A 19,551-nucleotide genomic window follows, 5' to 3' on the forward strand; every position below is an offset into this window, starting at 1 on the left:
TAGTTACTTCTGGCTGGCTAAGTTGAATCTATGCTTTGGGTGTTATTTTTGAGAACTTTAGAGGAGAATTTTTTTTTCTTAGCGCACTTACTAAAAAGGTTGCTAGACATACTTATTGGAAAAATAGTTACTCAGGGTTTGGGACTTAATTTTTTTGGTTCCTCAGCATGAGGTATAATCATTTGAGGCTGAGCCCTTGAGAGCATTAAAAGTCAAATGAAATTTCTAAAAAAGAAGAAAGATTATCAAGGTCTTAAAGGAGTAAATCTATAGGTGAGATACACAATAAGTAATTTTCATCCACTTAGTGCATACAGGAAATAATTTCCTAGATAGGACTGCAGCATTGTACATAATACAAGGTCACACTCAAAGGCTACCTGAAAGTTTGGGTATACAGGTGGCCAGGAGTTTAGTAACCTGGAATTTATCTTACCTGTCCTCATTGGTTGGCTCCAGCTGTTTACTTTGTGTGTGTGTGTGTGTGTGTGTGTGACAAGAGTTTTGCTCTTGTTGCCCAGGCTAGAGTGCAGTGGCATGGTTTCAGCTCACTGCAACCTCCGCCTCCCGGGTTCAAGCGATTCTCCTGCCTCAGCTTCCTGAGTAGCTGGGATTACAGGCATGCACCATCACGCCCAGCTAATTTTGTGTTTTTGGTAGAGATGGGGTTTTACCATGTTGGTCAGATTGACCTCAGGTAATCCACCTGCCTTGGCCTCCCAAAGGACTGGGATTACAGACACGAGCCGCTGCACCCAGCCCCAGCTGTTTACTTTTGCGGATGACTCACGTTGCTGGTTGTTCAACCTCCGCTGATAGATAGGGCTCACTTCCTTTTGTCACAGCCTATCTTGGGCTGGCAAATGTGTTAACATAGGGGACGGTGTCACAAATATTAAATTCTGCGTGGAATTTAATTGCAAATCTGGGTTGACACAGTGGGGTCTTTCCCAAGCACAGTCTGGGTATCGTGAAAAACTTGCAAATGGTACCCTCCATCCCAATTCACTGTGTTCACACCAGCTTCTGAGACGTCCCTCTCATGCCCATCTTGCCTGGGACAGACAACCTGGATGTTGAATTTAATGCCTTTGTGACTAGGCTTTTAGTGCCAGAGAATCACTTGTCTGAAGCCATAATTCAAATTACAGTGAAATCAGACAGATATTCATAGACTATCAAGCTGGGAGGATGCCAGAGACCATTTACCAATGTCAGCGGTCACCTAGGTGCTATTGGCAGCTCAGGCAGGAAGATCTTTTTCTGTGAAATCTTTCCGTGCAGGACAAACAGCATTCTAGATCCTGCCCACTGCATGTCACCGGTACATCTGTCACAGTTATTGTAACAACTAGAACCCACCTCTCCCGCATTTCCAAGTACTGGGGGAGACCGATGGTCCTACCATTTTCAGCTGACAATGCTGTGCACAAGGAGGAAATCAGATCCAGGAAAAGAGAATTACTTGCCTGAGGTCACAATGCAAATTACAGTGAAATCAGAATGTTACTCTGCACTCTCCCAACTTTAATCCCTGTCCCGGTACTATCCATCTGTAAAGCAGCAGAAAAACATCCTAATTCACTTACTATTTGTGACCAGTATCTGTGAAATGCTTTAAACTCCTAGGCAAAAGATACTAAGTAACTACTCCTAGTTCTTTATTGCTTATTTGTAACTCAAAGCACTATCAATTCCAGTGTAAATAACCAAATAATAATTTAAATTGTAATCCATTCTGGAAGTACTTTTTTTTTTTTTTTTTTTTTTGAGACAGAGTCTCGTTCTGTCACCCAGGCTGGAGTGCAGTGGCACGATCTCAGTTCACTGAAACCTCCACCTCCCAGGTTCAAGTGATTCTCTTGCCTCAGCCTCCTGAGTAGCTGGGATTACAGGCGTGCACCACACCCAGCTAATTTTTGAGATGTGGGGGTTTAGTGGAAACGGGGTTTCACTATGTTGCCTAGGCTGGTCTCGACCCCCTGACTTCAGGAAATCTGCCCGCCTTGGCCTCCCAAAGTGCTGGGATTACAGGTGTGAGCTTGAAGTACTTTTCCTCAAGAAAGCTAGATCAGGGATGGATAGATGACCACAACTCTGCCAGTGCTTGTTTATTTGAACTGAAGCATGCGCGTGGTGGCATTTGAGCTCTCCCAGATATTATGTCAGAAAGTTTCTCTTGGAGTTACGTTATCTACTCCAGGGACCCCTGTTTAGGTTCTTCTGGATTGCGAGGAGGGAACTGGACTTTCAGAAGTAGCCCAATGGGAGTTAAAGGAACCACCTTGAGCAGGTGTGCAAGATGTAGCCACAAGGAGGCATAAGTGCTGCAGGACCGTGTGGGAGAAAACAGCCCCCTTCCCAGCCCACAGATCTCTCCCTTCCCACAGCTACATCAGCGGGAGCAAGATGCTCCCTGCCAAGCATTTGAAGCTGCCTGGAACAAGGTGCTACGCAAACACCGTCCTTATTATTGCTTCTAATCTGCAGACCCTGAGCTCTCTGTCTGTAAATACCAAGACAGCAATGGGGCTGGGTAGACAGAAGCCAGGGCTTGGAGCAGCCCAGGCTACTTGTTGCTAGGTGCTTTTCCAACCGGTGATGCCAAGCCTCTAATCTAAGCCTCAGAAAGTCCTATATATTTGTCTGCGATAGGAGCTTCCTCTTTTAGAACACAAATACTGGTTTGTTTTCTTTTTTTTTTTTTTAATTATACTTTAGGTTTTAGGGTGCATGTGCACAATGTGCAGGTTTGTTACATATGTATCCATGTGCCATGTTGATTTCCTGCACCCATTAACTCGTCATTTAGCATTAGGTATATCTCCTAATGCTGTCCCTCCCCCCTCCTCCCACCCCACAACAGTCCCCGGAGTGTGATGTTCCCCTTCCTGTGTCCATGAGTTCTCATTGTTCAGTTCCCACCTATGAGTGAGAACATGTGGTGTTTGGTTTTTTGTCCTTGTGATAGTTTACTGAGAATGATGTTTTCCAGTTTCATCCATGTCCCTACAAAGGACACGAACTCATCATTTTTTGTGGCTGCATAGTATTCCTAAACAATCAACTTCTGTTCTTTCCCAACAGAGCTACACAGCCCTAGGCTGCTCTTTGTCTTTGCTGAGTCCTGGGAGCAGATCTCAGGTCTTCCAGCTTTCTTTTTTCTTTTTCTTCTTTTTTGCTTTCCAACTTTTAAGTTTCGGGGTACATGTGCAGGATGTGCAGGTTTGTTACATAGGTAAATGTGTGTCACCGTGGTTTGCTGCACAGATCATCCCATCATCCAGGTATTAAGCCGGAAATCCATTAGCTGCTCTTCCTGATGCTCTCCCTCCTCCCACCCTCCACCCTCTGACAGGCCCCAGCGTGTGTTTTTCCCTGCCATGTGTCCATGTGGTCTTATCATTCAGCTCTATTTGTAAGTGAGAATATGTGGTATTTGGTTTTCTGTTCCTCATTAGTTTGCTGAGGATAACAGCTTCCAGCTCCATCCATTCCCTGCAAGGGACATGATCTCATTCCTTTTCATGGCTGCATATTATTCCATGGTACCACATTTTCTCTTTTGAAATCTGTTGGACACCTGGCTGGGGAAAAGGCTCTTAGGGTCTAAGTGGTTAGTTTCCCTCCTCCACTGTGGAACCAGCAGAGGAGTAGGGAAGTGTAGAGACTCGGGGTATATGCCAGCCAGTTTCACCAACTAAGGCAGTGCAGAGTGCCTACAAGATCAAAGGATGCTCCTCTGGAAATCTTTGTTTTAGAGGTGGGGTCTCACTATGTTGCCCAGGCTGGTCTCAAACTCCTTGGTGGGAGAGCTCAAGTGATCCTCCCACCTTGGCCTCCCAAAGTGCCAGGATTATAGACATGAGCTACTATGCCTGGCCTCCTCTGGATATCTTGGCTGGCAAGGGGGTTCAAAGCTTAAGAGATGACTTTGCAGCCAAATTCAGAGGGTGGTGAGCTCTTCAAGACAATGCACCGAGTTTCCTCAACTACCCAATGGCGTGGAAAGAAAAAGGGAGGAGAGAGATGATTGTTTTAGTGATTCTAGTGAGAAAAATGTAAAAGAGACTTAGAAACGTGATCACCTTCTACAATGTTTCCAATAAACCTATGGTAAAAAGATTATTTTAGATATTTGGGGAACTTTTATGTAGGATCAAGTGTCAGATGATTAATTTTGTTGGATGTGTTAATGGCATTATGGTTACGTAATAAAGTATTATCTTCTTTTTAATTACCCAGTGAAGTATTTAGGTTAAAAAAAACTTGAAAACTTGGATTTGTTTTAAAATATTTTGACTTTTAAAAAGTGAATGTAGATGAAACGTATGATAAAACATTGATAATTATTAAAGCTGAGGGCTTGTATGCTATTTTAGACGTTTTTATTTTTAAAAATGTATCAAGGATGACAAATATTTTATATAAAAATATGGGAATTAGTTATGTGATAAAGGTACTCAAAGTACATGAGGTAGCCAGGCACAGTGACTCACGCCTATAATCCTGGCACTTTGGGAGGCTGAGGCAGGAGAATGGCTTGAGACCAGGAATTCAAGACCAGCCTGGTCAACACAGTGAGAGTCTATCTCTACAAAAAATAAAAAAAGAAAATCAGCTGGGTGTGGTGGTGCATGCTGGTAGTCCCAGCTACGCTGAAATACCGAGGTGAGAGGATTGCTTGAGCCTGGGAAGTCGAGGCTGCAATGAGCCGTGATCGCACCACTTCACTCCAGCCTGGGTGACCCCATCTCAAAAAAAAATGTACATAAGGGCCGGGCACAGTGGCTCACACCTGTAATCCCAGCACTTTGGGAGGCCAAGGTGGGTGGATCACCTGAGGTCAGGAGTTCCAGACTAGCCTGGTCAACATGGTGAAACCCATCTCTACTAAAAATACAAAAATTAGTTGGGTGTGGTGGTGTGCACCTGTAATCCCAGCTACTCTGGAGGCTGAGGCAGGAGAATTGCTTGAACCCATTAAGCAGAGGTTGCAGTGAGCGGAGATGGTACCACTGCACTCAAGCCTAGACCACAGAGTGAGACTCCATCTCAAAAAAAAAAGAAAAGCACACATAAGGCCTTCACTTTTCTGTCTAGCTTAGAACATGGTTTTCTAGAAGTTTGTCTGATTTAAGCTCTTTGGGAAAGAGTTTTCTATTTGCAAAGTTTGGTAGGGTTTACTTGAAGTTTTAAAAAATACATAGTACAGATTTTTTTAAAGGCTTTGAAAAACCTGTTAAATTCAGCGAGGTCAACAGTATAAAAGAGATAGGGCAGGACTCAGGACAATGTCTCTCATCCTCCAACACAATATTCCTTCCAGGTTCTCCTTTTCTGTATTACTTCATCCTGGTGGGCAGCTGCTTGTGTTTTTTGTTTTTTTTTTTTTGAGACAGAGTCTTGCTCTGTCACTAGGCTGGAGTGCAGTGGTGCAATCTTGGCTTACTGCATTCTCCACCTCCTGGGTTCAAGCGATTCCCCTGCCTCAGCCTCCTGAGTAGCTGGGACAACGGGTGCACACCACCACCCCCGGCTAATTTTTTGTATTTTAGTAGAGACAGGGTTTCACTGTGTTAGCCGGGATGCTCTTGATCTCCAGACTTCGTGATCTGCCCGCCTTGGCCTTCCAAAGTGCTGGGATTACAGGCGTGAGCCACCACGCCTGGCCAGGCAGCCACTTGTTTATGGTATTAGACACTTCAGCTCCTTTTTGTTTGTCTCCCTAGAGGAAAGGGTTTTGTTTGTTGCTTTGTCTATTCAAGTCCATTTTCTGAATGTCTTCCCAAGTAGTGCCTGTTCCAGGACAGCTTAAGTCAAGGAGCCATGGGTTGCACGTGAGTGGTGATCATAAAACCTGGATGTTTTTGATATTTTAAAATTTTAAAACATGCCTCGGGATGATATAGTCCTTCCCTTAACATGAATTAAACAAGCAGAACATGGTTGGTTCGATGGAACATATACAGGAATGATACAGAGCTTGCCCTTAACTAACTCACAGGTTTAACCACAAAATCAAAAATTACAACTTTTTTAAAACGTTCACATAGAGTAGGAGGCCCGTTCGGCAAAACGTTTTTGAAAAATGTTGTCATTAATTCCAGAACCAAGTTGCGACTTATCTTCTTTACTAACTAGTGTTTATTTTTTATTTTATTTTATTTTTATTTTTGGTCTCTAATGTCTAATGTATAACTGCTGAGCTACAAGAACCATCACTGCAGTCGTGCCCAAAAGTGAGAATTTCTTTTGTCTAGCTTTCAGGAAGTTAGCAGAAAAAATAACGTAAGACACGCTAGAGCAAAAACAGGAGGAAAATGCACTAAAGCCAAGAAGAGGCAGCTTCCACCTAGGAAAGCCTCTGGCTGTGAGCTTGCCACCCAGAAATGCAGAGAGATCGGTGTTTTCTACCCGGGTATCCTGAAATGACGCCAGGACTGGGATTTGTAGGGATTTCCTCCAGTCTTGTTTTTTTCTTTTTTTTTTTAAATTTTTTTTTTTTTTAATTTTTTGAGACAGAGTCTCACTTTGTTGCCCAGGCTGGAGTGTAATGGTGTGATCTTGGCTCACTGCACCATCTGCCCCCTGGGTTCAAGCGATTCTCCTGCCTCAGCCTCCCAAGTAGCTGGGATTACAGGCATCCGCCACCACGCCTGGCTAATTTTTGTATTTTTAGTAGAGATGGGTTTTCGCCATGTTGGACAGGCAGGTCTCAAACTCCTGACCTCAAGCAATCCACCAGTTTTGACCTCCCAGAGTGCTGGGATTACAGGCGTGAGCCACCGCGCCCAGCCCCAGACCTGTTTTTAACCCAACAGGACAACACAAAACAGCTTCCTGAGGCAGTATCAAAACAGCTTTCTTTATGACTGGGGATGTGGGCTTTGGAGGTGAAAACCGTGGAGTGGGCAGTGGAATCAGAAAGGACACAGCAGGAGCACGTTGCCGAGGCTGGCATCCTGTCACTCTCTCCTGCACCCCAGTCACACACCTGCACGCCCTGTTTAGCGGCCGAACAGGCTACTCAAAGTCAGAGGGAAGTTGCACACACTGTCAGGTCATTCACTGATCCAATATGTATCTGTTGGCAGCTGGAGTTATGGTCATCATTTTGCAGGTGCTATGATATGGCAGGGAGGGAAGCACTGTGCTTCCTGTCCTCAGGTCAGTTCCAGTCTAGCAATGTCCAGAATAATTCCTTACTTCTCAAGAGGCAGAAGCTTGGTTTTGGTGGATTTGACTATTAGAGAGAGAGATGGTACCCTTTGCATGTGCCACTACAATCCTGCTATTTCCTAAATATGCATGTTTGTATCTCATCAATTCATCCTCCTGGGATTCCACCCCAAACCAGTTGTTTAGTGTGTGGGGCAAAGGCACTAGAAGAAGTCCACAAATTCACACCAATACCATTTTTCTGATGAAGTGGGGCAATCCATTTAAATCCCTAAATGTTTGGTGCAACCCTGTCATCTGTGAGTGCTCTATGAGATGAGAATTGAGTAGTTCTCACATTAGGAAAAAAATTAACTTGAAATCCCAATGAGTTGTTCAGCTGTCTGGGTGGTCTGGTTCACTCCTCTTCTAAATTCTGTTCTGGGTTGTGTGTATTAGTCTGTTCTCATGCTGCTAATAAAGACGTACCCAAGACTGGGTAATTTATAAAGAAAAAGAGGTTTAATGGACTCACAGTTCCACGTGGCTGGGGAGGCCTCACAATCATGGTGGAAGGTGAAGGAGAAGCAAAGGTATGTCTTACATGGAGGCAGGCAAGAGCCTGTGTGCAGGGAAACTGCCCTTTATAAAACCATCAGATCTCATGAGACATATTCACTATCATGAGAACGGCACGGGAAAAACCCATCCCCATGATTCAATTACCTCCCACTGGGTCCCTCTCATGACACATGAGGATTATGGGAGCTGTAATTCAAGATGAGATTTGGGTAAGGACACACCCAAACCATATCATTCTGGCTTTTTTACATTAATAAACTGTATATTGTAGTAGCCTGGTCATTGTAAACGGAGAGTCCTGGCCAAACTGTGGCAAACGCACTACTGCAGAATTATCATGCCACCTAAGAGGAGCGTCAATCTTGTTTCTAACATTAATTGAGAAGATAGGATGTGGGATCTATATTCTGGCTTAGACATTTTCTATGTGTAACTATGAGAACTTGGGAAAGTTAATATAACCTCTCTCAACTATTGTTTTAGTTCATTATCCATAAAATGGTGCTAATAGTAGTCACCTTGTAAGGTTGTAATGATTAAATGAGCTCAGGTGCAGAAAGCACTGAGTAGTTTTTTTTTTTTAATTTTTTTTATTTTTTATTTTTTGAGATAGAGTCTCACTCTGTCACCCAGGCTGCAGTGCAGTAGTATGATCACATCTCACTGCAGCCTCAAACTCCCAAGCTCAAGCAGTCCTCCCACCTCAGCCTCCCAAAGTGCTGTGATTAGAGGCATGAGCCACTGTGCCCTGGGCGTGGATGGTTGATATATAATATGTCATATGGCGGCTGCTCAGTGCATTATAGCTATTAATAAGTTAATGATTAGCCTCTTAATCAGTGTCTTAGTGCAATGAGAAGTCAGAAAGAGACGGGAAGACTTCATATTATTATGGGATGTGTAGAAATTCCTGATAAATATAACAAATGGGAACCATTTCTGAAGGGAGCTACTGAATCACTTTCTCATTAGATTCTTTAAAATAAGACAGCATCTGTTTGTTGAAAGAGTTGGATGTGGAGGGGATGCCCTCTGACATGTGCTTTAGGTTCTGAGAAACGTCTGTTAGTGGAGGAATTGCTGTTAAGATTCCCCCACGAACCTACACACTGACCCTCACCTAAGCTCACCCCTGATGACAGCTCCACCCTCCAGCTTGCCCAGAGACCAACTCCCTGTTCTTCAGAGGTTTTGTTTTCAAGTTTGAGAGACACAGATACTAAAGCAAGGTTGACAGGTCCTTTACAAAGTACCAAGATTGCCATGGAAACTAAGGCACAATGACAAAACTGCAAGGGTTAGGTATCCTTTGCTTAATTGCTTATGAAGATATGTGAAACGAAAGGAAATTTCAGATCTGGTAAAATGACGGATCTGTTCAGGAGGAGGAAATGGAAGAAGAGGTAACAACACCCTTGGGGGCGGCCCAGGCAGCTCTGTTAAGATCATTGGCTCCATGGAAGCATTTTGATGACAGAGTTTTACTTACAGTACTTGTTATATTCACGCTGGAGTGGGAAAGAAAAGCTTATGACGTTGACTATTATGAGATTAAACTGAGAATCTCTGGGGAGAAAAACAAAATGGTCAGCATGTATGCTTTTTGGCTGGATTTTAAATCTCTTTAAAAAACAATTACCTGTAGTTTCATCAAGGATTAGATGAGAATGTGGAGTGTTTCCTAAATTTTAGTGAATACAGTCATTTCAAGCCTTTTCTATTGCTATGTGAAAAAGATATATCCCGGGTATTGAATGCTAAGTGCAGACTACGCAGCATTATAAAACATGAAGCACTCGTATTCTTCAAACTTCCGTTTAAAGCTTAAGAAAAAAAAACGAAGCTGAGAAAAAAAATTAAACCCCCATTTAAAAACTAGACCTTTGTTCAAAATGTTCTATGGAAAGACTATAGGCCTTTTAGGATTAATTTCTGTAGAATCCTCCCACAAAAGCAGTTTGTAAAAGCTGTAGGTTATTAAGGTACGATGAGGAAAGTACTATTGTGTATAATTTCAGGCCACACCTGATTATCAGTGCCTAGTTATAAAGTGGATGGGAGAGTGACCCTTTAATTCTTCTTAAAGAGTGAAGATTTTTATTTTTTTAATTATTTATTTTTATTTATTTTTGAGACAGAGTCTCATTTTGTCACACAGGCTGGAGTATAGTGTGTGATCTCGGCTCACTGCAACCTCTGCCTCTCGGGTTCAAGCAATTCTCGTGCCTCAGCCTCCCGAGTAGCTGTCATTACAGGCGCACGCCACCATGCCCAGCTAATTTTTATATTTTTAGTAGAGATGGAGTTTTGCTATATTGGCCAGGCTGGTCTTGAACTCCTGGCCTCAAATGATCCTCCGACCTCACGCACCCAAAGTGCTGGGATTACAGGCGTGAGCCACTGTGCCCAGGTGAGTTTTTTAAGAAAGATGTTTGTCAGGAAGAGGGATGATGTTTGGTGCTATTATGATGGTGTTATTTCCAGGGACCAGCAATGTCCAAAGACTGTTTTGTGTCTTACTCCTTTTCTGCAAAGTGTCCTTGATCTGAGAGTGAGACTCAAGATACAAAAGCTAAGTGAAAAGCAAAACACAAGAAGACCTCTTTATATCTGAGGATAATTGAAAGTAGGAAAAGGCCACTCAACTGGAATCCACTGAAAGTGAGGACCAAAATGTCACCATAGACAATATAAGACAGGTTCGATGGTAGTTTCTTAAAATAGAATGGAAATTTATAAAAGTGATTTTTTGATGTTATAATTAACAAGATTCTTTTATAATGACAGTTGCGCCCTAAGTCATTTGTTCAACCAAATGAAGGCTGTGATAGAATTTGGTGGCTCTCAATAAACTACTTCTTAGTACTTGTTCCCTTATGAGCCCCCTCACATGTTAATTCTGTGTTTGGCTACATGATGAGCTTTGGCCGACGCAACTTTAGGAAGACTGACGCAAGGGAAGGCTTGGTAGGTCCCTGCACTTTGAGGCTTCCCTTCTTGGAATGCTTCTTCTTGGAACCAATCTGCCATGTTACGAGAAACCCTAAGCAGCCACATGGAGGAGAACTGAAGCCCCTTCGCCAATTCCAGTTGAACCTCCAACCAGCATCCAGTACCAATTTACAGCCATATAAATGAGGCCATGGCAGACCTTCTAGACAGTCTAACTCCAAGTCAACAATATGTGAAGTGTAATAACCCCCTGGTCAACCCACAGAATTGGAAGAAGTAATAACAAATTATTATAAACCATCAAATTTGGGGATGGTTTGTTATGCAGCAATAGATAACTAAAATATAAATTGTTACCTGAAAATGGGGTCCTGTAATAACATAGACTTTGAGTCTGGCAGAAGGAATGAAGAAATGTGGAAGAATGGGAAGGAGACTGTTAGTGGGGGCTGGAAGGGCAATAGGAAATTCCTATGGGAAGCTGGAGGAAAAAGAACCCAAGTTACGTATTGGCAGAACAAGTAACAGAACGGTTGCCTTGGTAATATGGGAAATAGAAAACATACCTAATAAACTTGTGGACCTGGATAAGGAGATTTTCAGGCAGAAAATATGGAATGTGCCATCTGGCTTCTTTTTAGTTGACTATGACAGAGAACAGAAGATACAAGTTAAGCTAGAGAAGGACCTGTTCAGATTTCAAGTATAATTTAGAACTAAAAAGGAGCTATAATTTGCTGTGTTTGATAACACAATTGTTTTTCATTCCTAGTCTTTCCAAGAAAGAATTTTCAAAGTAAGAAATGGCCTTGGTTTGAAGATGCGATACAGGGTTCTGGGAGTGAAATATGACTTTAGGGTCAAGATCTCTATTAACACATTAGAAATATTTAAAGAATTCTCAGAGATTCTCTCAGCTAGGCAAAATACACTAAGAATCTTAAGAGTATTTTCCCATAGCATCTTGACATGCAGCCAGAGAGAGGCTGCAAACCCCAGTTCTGCAGAGAGAGGACTGCCTTGAAGAGATCTGTTAGTGTGGTTTTCTCTAATGGAGATTATAGTTTGATGCATATAAAACTATACAAATTTTAATAAAATTATATCAGCCTGGACTAAAAAAAAAAAAACTAAGGAAAGAGATAGTTCAAAATGAAAAGATGCCTCCAGACCGCCAAACTTCTATGGGGAGGAAGTAAGCCAGAAAAGAAACTCAGTTACACACCTGGGTCATTTCTCTTGGAAAAAGAAGGATATCTCAGAGAACAGAGCCTAAAGCACAGAGGGCAGAGGTAAGAGGCACAGAGAATCAGTTCCAGGGGGTAGAACTGAGCCATCATCAGTAAACTAGCTACATGTACCTTACTGTTTCAAAATTGCTATGGACCAGTAACTTCTGTGTACCACCCATTTTCAACCTTTTTGAGTAGGAATGTCTATTGCAGGTTTCCTATGCTTGCCTCATCATTGTATACTGGGTGTGTGTAGGCCAGAAAACGTGCCTCTTTAGTTCACACATCTTCAGATCAAGAGGCGTTGCACCCAAGAGACCCCTTCTGCACCTGGATTGATTTGGATGATGAGATTCTGTACATGATATCATAATGAGACAAGACCTCGGATGCCTTGGAGGGGGTAATTATATTTTTCATGTAGTAAGGACATGGTCCAGTAGAGACCAGAGAGTGCTCTGGTGGCCCTCAATGAATCTTATTTCCTGGGATTCAGAGCTTTGTGTAGTTCCCTCCCTCACTGACTCTCAGCTTGGCCATGTGACTAGCTTTAGACAACAGGACATTAGCAAGAATGGTGTTGACTGGAGACCTGATAAATACTTGCACACTGGGGCTTCTTCTCTTAGAACAGGTCTTCTTGAAACCTAGCCACTAAGCTAGGAGGAAGCCTGAGCAACTTTGGGTAGGAGAACTGAAACCCCAAAAAACCTTCCAGCTAAGCCCCCAGTCAATGGCCAGCACCAACTTTCAGCCTTGTGAATAAAGCCATTTGGACTTTCTTGTCATTCCAGCATCCAGACTACAAGTGAAGCAGAGAAAACTACCTAATCAAGCAACAGAATTGTGAGCAATGTTACATTGTTATTGTTTTAAATCATGAAATGTATAGGTGGTTTTTATGCAGCAGTAGATAAGTCAAACAGGAGGCTAATAATTTTTAGATAAAATTGTACAATAGCAGCGTTAAATATCTTTTATTTTACACTTCACTTTTGCTGTACAATCATGAAAAGGGCTGTTTTGTGCAAAAAAAAGTGTGCAAAAAAAAAAAAACACAACTCAAGGGTTTTATTTAATTTTTCCCAAGTATTTTGTTAATCTTTTTCTATTTGAATCTCTTTCTTTTAAAGTATTTTTTATGTCATCTTCCTTGTTGACTTTCTCTTTGATTTTTAACTGGTCAACTTGTGCTATATCTTCATTTATTAATGGCTTGGTCTATATTTCAAGCAGTTCTGCAATATCACTTTCATCAACTTTGTAACATCCTGCATCTCTTGCAATATTTATAATTTCTTTCACAGTAGACTTCCACTCTACTTGAATTTATTATCTGCTATAATATTGGTGAGATAGATAGATACTAATGTCTTGAAAGGAGGGACATTTGGTTGGGAATTAATTTGATAAATGGTCAGTTTTTTGTTTTTTTTTTTTTGAGACGGAGTCTTGCTCCGTAGCCCAGGCTGGAGTACAGTGGCGCAATCTTGGCTCACTGCAAGCTCCACTTCCCGGGTTCACGCCATTCTCCTGCGTCAGCCTCCGGAGTAGCTGGGACTACAGGCGCCTGCCACCATGCCCGGCTAATTTGTTTTTTTTTTTTGTATTTTTAGTAGAGACAGGGTTTCACTGTGTTAGGCAGGATGGTCTTGATCTGCCCGCCCTAGCCTCCCAAAGTGCTGGGATTACGGGCTTGAGTCACCGTGCCTGGCCATGATAAATGGTCAGTTTTTTTTCTGAGACGGAGTCTCTCTCTGTCGCCCAGGCTGGAGTGCAGTGGCGCGATCTCGGCTCACTGCAAGCTCCGCCTCCCGGGTTCACACCATTCTCCTGCCTCAGCCTCTCCGAGTAGCTGGAACTACAGGCGCCCGCCACCACGCCTGGCTAATTTTTTTTTGTATTTTTAGTAGAGACAGGGTTTCACCGTGGTCTCGATCTCCTGACCTCGTGATCCGCCCGCCTCGGCCTCCCAAAGTGCTGGGATTACAAGCGTGAGCCACTGCGCCCGGCAAGTCAGTTTTTAAATAAACAGTTTCGAGTCATGATGATTTTGCTTCTGTTAACAGCTCTGATAATGGATGCTCAGATTAAGGGACCCCTTGTATTAGGTTGGTGCAAAAAAAATGGCAGTTTTTGCCATTACTTTAAATTAAAAATGGCCATTACTTTTGGCCATTAAAAGTAATGGCAAAAACCGCAATTATTTTTGCACCAACCTAATACCATTGCGTTTATAGCTGAGCAGGTCCTAGGATCAGCTGATGCTCGGCTTTCTGGTAAATACTGAGTTGAAGCATGGGATTTAGGCTCCTGATCTAAGACAGACTTCCTGCTTTTCACCCTGAATCAAAATTTTGACACCAACACACTCTAATATAACTTCAAGGAGGGAGCAAGCCAGAGAGAAATCTGGATTCTTAGATCGGGTCCTGACCTGCTTTAGCATGCTGTTATAGGTGTGAAAGGGGTGAAAAAAAGAGAGAGAGGATTGTTCTGAGAAGAAAGCTTCTGCATAGTCTGCAGGAGGAGGTTGAAGAGAGGAAGATGTCTGTTTGCTGGCAGATGTGACTTAGTGAATTTCCTGGACTCTCATCAATAAACTTGGTCATTCCTCATCTCTTGTGGTGGGTTGGGGGAGGAAGGAATGGGTTAGAAAAATAGAGGAGTAAGGCTGGGCGTGGTGGCTCACACCTGTAATCTCAGCACTTTGGGGGGCGAAAGCAGGCAGATCACCTGAGGTCAGGAGTTCGAGCCCATCCTGGCCAACATGGTGAAACCCTGTCTCTACAAAAAATACAAAAATTAGCTGGACGTGGTGGTGCGTGCCTGTAATCCTAGCTACTTGGGAGGCTGAGGCATGAGAATCGCTTGAACCCGGGAGGCAGAGGTTGCAGTGAACTGAGATCGTGCCACTGCACTCCAGCCTGGGCAATAGAGCTAAACTCAGTCTCAAAAAAACAAAAAAAACCCAAAAAAACAAAAAACAAAAAAATAAAGGAGTAGGAAAAGAGGCCTGAGGAATCCCATCCCTCTATAATATCTATCTTACTGGAGATAAACTATCCATTGTATAATGGGAGGTTGGAAGTCACAAGATAGAGAAAAGAGATAGGTATTACATTCAGAGGGCAGATCAGTCTGAATTTCTCTATTCGTTCTGTCCTGTGGAAAGGAGAAAAGAGACCTGAAAAAGGAAGCCACACCTCTGGGCAGAATCGATTCAGCAATGGACTAAGAGAAGCTGCCACAGGAAAGATCTCCTGTCAGAGTCAAGTTATCAGAATTCATTGCTGGAGAAAGCTGCAAGATTTTTTTGAAGCCAGCTTTGCCTAAAGTCTGATACTAAAACAAGGAGGGAGTTGACTTTAAGAGAGGATTGAAGTGGAGAGAAGTTTTGAGTGAAGACCTGGAGATCACAGCAAGATTAAGCTGTGATTGATAGGAGTAAAAAGATAGAGAGAAAATGATGATAACTTGAATTGGTGTATTTTTAAAAGTTGCCCCAGAGTATATCTTCTTTTATTGTTAAATGTTAAGTTTAGTTATTTCCTCAAAGAACTGCATTTTTGCCAATGCTGAGTAGAACCTTTATAGCTATAATATAACATTTCTATAGTCTATCCCTCAAAGCCTACACTTTTGAGTTTGAACACAAAATAAATATATGACAAGAGAATATTTAAATTGAATAAGCACTTTTAGTGCTAAATAAACCTCCGAAAAGCTGAAGTTGTATGTTGATAGATACAGGACATATTGATTGATTGATTGATTCATTCATTCATTCAGCAAATATTTGAGTGCCTGTTCAGTGCCAGTCATTACTGATACCTAGTGCTTATATTTATTTATTCGTTTTTTTGTTTTATTTTCTTTAATAAGTTTTTTTTGTGAAAACTTTTTGCTCATAGTCATTGTAAGATGAACCTGTTGGCTATTCTTGGTAAAGTTGTTGTTCCATGCCTCCTCCCTTACTTTATCACTGTGTATTTTATTTAGTAGCTAAAAGTATCTTCCTCAATTGAGTGTAGTATTTTTCAGATCAAGGCTGATCTGGTTATCCAATAATCAAAAGGATGGTTGACTTTTCCTTCTGTACATTCCTTAAAAATCAGTGCATATTTTGAGATGAGAGTGATCCATTATGCATGGAAACTCTCTGTGATTACTCTACAAACTTTTGAAGAATAGATGTTCCAAATCAAGAAAGGAATGTGTTGTAGGCTAATAATTTCATTAGAGCATAAAAGAAAAATAAGCTTATTCCCTTATAACGATGTTTAACATTATATGGAAATAAGCTTTGTCCTTTGTTTGCTGAGAATAATAGCACAACCCTCTGTGTGAAGATGATTTATCTTGCTAAACCGCCCTAACTGTTCATGACAGCAAAAAGACAGGTGTCATTAACCTTAGGTGTTGACAATTTAGAATTCATGGGAATGAGTTAGAAAAACGATAGCTCATCCCACCCCTGAATTTGTGTGGAACAAATGAATCCTGTGAACCATCGCCACTCATGCCTCATGTTACCAGAAAAAGAGTTCCCCTTGAATTTTCAGAGAGGAGATTTGATTCTATGTCCCTTCTATCTGAAGTCGAAGTGAAAATTGTTTTGAGGAAAAATGGATCTATATTCCAATCAAAGTATTTTCCACGGTCCTAGAATCAAGTTTATTTGTAAATTCATAATTTATTAATAGTGTTCATATTTATTTATTTACTTATTTATTTATTTTTATTTATTTTAGAAGGAGTTTCACTCTTATTGCACAGGCTGGAGTGCAGTGGTGCAATCTCAGCTCACTGCAACCTCCGCCTTTAGGGTTCAAGCGATTCTCCAGCCTCAGCCTCCTGAGTAGCTGGAATTACAGGCATGCACCACCACACCTGGCTAATTTTTATATTTTTAGTAAAGATGGGGTTTCACCATATTTGTCAGGCTGGTCTTGAACTCCTGACCTCAGGTGATCCACCCATCCTGGCCTCCCAAAGTGCTGGGATTACAGGCGTGCATCACCCTGCCCAGCCCAGTGTTCATATTTATTCATGCAGTCTTGAAAAACATATTTTTAAAAGTTATCATGAGTCATATGGGGTCACCAGCATTAAGTTATAATGTGTTTTTAAATGGAACAAAGTCAGTAATGGAAAATTTAAGGAAAAAACAGATATTCTTCTACCAAGTACTTTACTTAGGGGTAGAAGTTAGTGCAGTGCTGATCACATGATTCCTCTGCAACGAGAACACAGACGGAAAGGCCAGTAAATGCTGTGTGCACGTGAAAAATGACGTAGTGGGAGAAGTGCTCTCATTGTGATACGTGTGGGCTTTTGCTATGAATGAACCAGTTGAACTTTTTCCTGATGCCAAAAAAGGGCTGAAATTTTATTTATGGTTCAGAGCAATCTTAACCCTTTTCATGCAGTGCTTTCATAGTAAGCATAAGAATAGCCAAACGTCTTCTATACTTTCTATTCATTCTTCTTTCTTTTTTTTTTTTGGAGACAGAGTCTCGCTCTGTCACCCAGGCTCCAGCATTGGGCAGTGGCACGATCAAGGATCAGTATAAGCTCCGCCTCCTGGGTTCATGCCATTCTCCTGCCTTAGCCTCCCAAGTAGCTGGGACTGCAGGCACCCACCACCACACTGGGCTAATTTTTTTGTATTTTTAGTAGAGACGGGGTTTCACCGTGTTAGCCAGGATGGTCTCGATCTCCTGACCTCGTGATCCGCCCGCCTCGGCCTCCCAAAGTGCTGGGATTACAGGCGTGAGCCACCACGCCCGGCCTTTTCTTCTTTTTTGAGACAGAGTTTTGCTTTTGTCATCTAGGCTGCAGTGCAATGGCATGATCTCGGCTCACTGCAAACCTCTGCCTCCTGGGTTCAAGCCATTCTCCTGCCTCAGCCTCCTGAGTAGCTGAGATTACAAGCACTCACCACCTCGCCCAGCTAATTTTTTTTTTTGTACTTTTAGTAGAGACAGGGTTTCGCCATATTGGCCAGGCTGGTCTCGAACTCCTGAACTCAGGTGATCTTCCCATCTTGGGTAGTGCTGGGATTACAGGCATGAGCCACTGCGCCCGGCCTCTATTCATTTTTCAATAGTCCATCATAATGTCCCACTAAGACTAAAATCCTGTGAGATTCTTCCTCCGGGATGAGAAACTATTTCTCCAGGAAGTTTTCAACAGTTTAAGTCCCCTGTGCAGCTAGCAAAAACGTGGACCCAGCACATTGAAAACACACAGTGGCCTGTAGGCTGGGAGTCTTTGTAAACTTTCCCATGTATCTCGTTCTACCAGCTTTTCACATTCCCTGGGCAGATACTGATGAGATATCAGACAAGTATGTCAGGGATGAAAGCTGGTCTAGTGTGCACAGTTTGTGAATTTACAGTCTCCTGAGAGGCCCCAGCTGTGGGTCTTCCCTTCAGCAGGAAGACTCCCCTCCACCCCAAGAACTTTGTTCCACTCTTCCACTGTCCATATTTCCCCCACGTCCCCAGAGACTTCACTTCCTATGGGAAAGAGGCACTTGTTGACAACATCTCAGGGAAACCCGACTTTATGTTGATGATATCCACACATATTCCCTCTCCCAGCCCTCTGGAGCTTTGGCTTATTATTATTATTTTTTTTTCATTTCATTCCAAGGACATAGATAGGAAAAGAAAGTCCATAAAACCCACCTTGCTGTTAGTTTAGGGTTTGCTCTCCTCTAACCTATATAGGGAAACTTGGCATTTTAGGGACCCACCTGAGACCCTGGCATGCTTAATCTTAGCCCGGTTAGTTACATGGACATTTCAATGCAGGTGTTTCAGAGGATTTGGAATAAGATTTTGAAGCCATTCTTTTCCAAGGAAAGGTGATGGCTCCAAAGGCTAGATTTTTCTTCCTTCCTTATCAGTCACACCAATTTGAGTCCTGATGGACGTCAACCCCAGTGGGATAGAGTCTGTTTCATTCATTGCTGTGGCCCCAGTGCCTGGAATAGTGCCTAACACGTGGTAGTTGAAAGAAAAATCTTGAAAGTTATTTCTTGAAATGTAAATGTTGAATGATGAATATTGTCAAATGCTCAGGCTGTGCCTAGTACTTCCATTAGTATCTACAAATCTATACAAGAAGATGTTGGGAAATTGGTTGGGTGGACTTGAAATTTAAAAAAAGGCATTCCTTTTTTCCTTCTCTTTCTTCTTTTTTTTTTTTTAGATGGAGTCTTGCTCTGTCACCCAGGCATGAGTACAGTGGTGCAGTCTCAGCTCACTGCAACCTCCACCTCCCGGGTTCAAGCAATTCTCCTGCCTCAGCCTCCCGGGTAGCTGAGACTACAGGCACCCGCCACCACGCCTGGCTAATTTTTGTATTTTTAGTAGAGATGAGGTTTTACCATGTTGGCCAGGCTAGTCTCAAACTCCTGATGTCAGGTGATCCGCCCACCTCGGCCTCCCAAAGTACTGGGATTACAGACATGAGCCACCGCGCCTGGCCATAAAACAGGCATTCTTAGAACTTCATCTCGCTTACATGAAAAATCAGCTCATCTCCCTGTTTCCGTTTTGCCTACTGTGAAACAGGCTTTGGCTGTGTCATCCTCATGACTGTAGAGCGAGGA

The 19,551-nt window shown here is 42.4% G+C and overlaps 1 protein-coding gene across 4 annotated transcripts in view; it reads left to right on the forward strand.

The window, feature by feature from the left end:
• CCDC3 (coiled-coil domain containing 3) overlaps window positions 1-19,551 on the forward strand; it is a 197,329-nt gene that overhangs the window by 54,566 nt on the left and 123,212 nt on the right. For 3 of the 4 annotated variants that reach the window (XM_058431848.1, XM_058431852.1, XM_058431856.1), the window contains one exon: window positions 12,722-12,773. The exons of the other annotated variant lie outside the window; for it this stretch is intronic. The gene's annotated coding sequence lies outside the window, so the exon portion shown is untranslated. The remainder of the gene's footprint in view (window positions 1-12,721; window positions 12,774-19,551) is intronic. 4 annotated transcript variants of the gene reach the window in all.

The sequence above is a fragment of the Hylobates moloch genome, unplaced genomic scaffold (genome assembly GCF_009828535.3).
Source record: "Hylobates moloch isolate HMO894 unplaced genomic scaffold, HMol_V3 SCAFFOLD_2, whole genome shotgun sequence".
In the NCBI taxonomy this organism is placed as follows: domain Eukaryota; kingdom Metazoa; phylum Chordata; class Mammalia; order Primates; family Hylobatidae; genus Hylobates; species Hylobates moloch.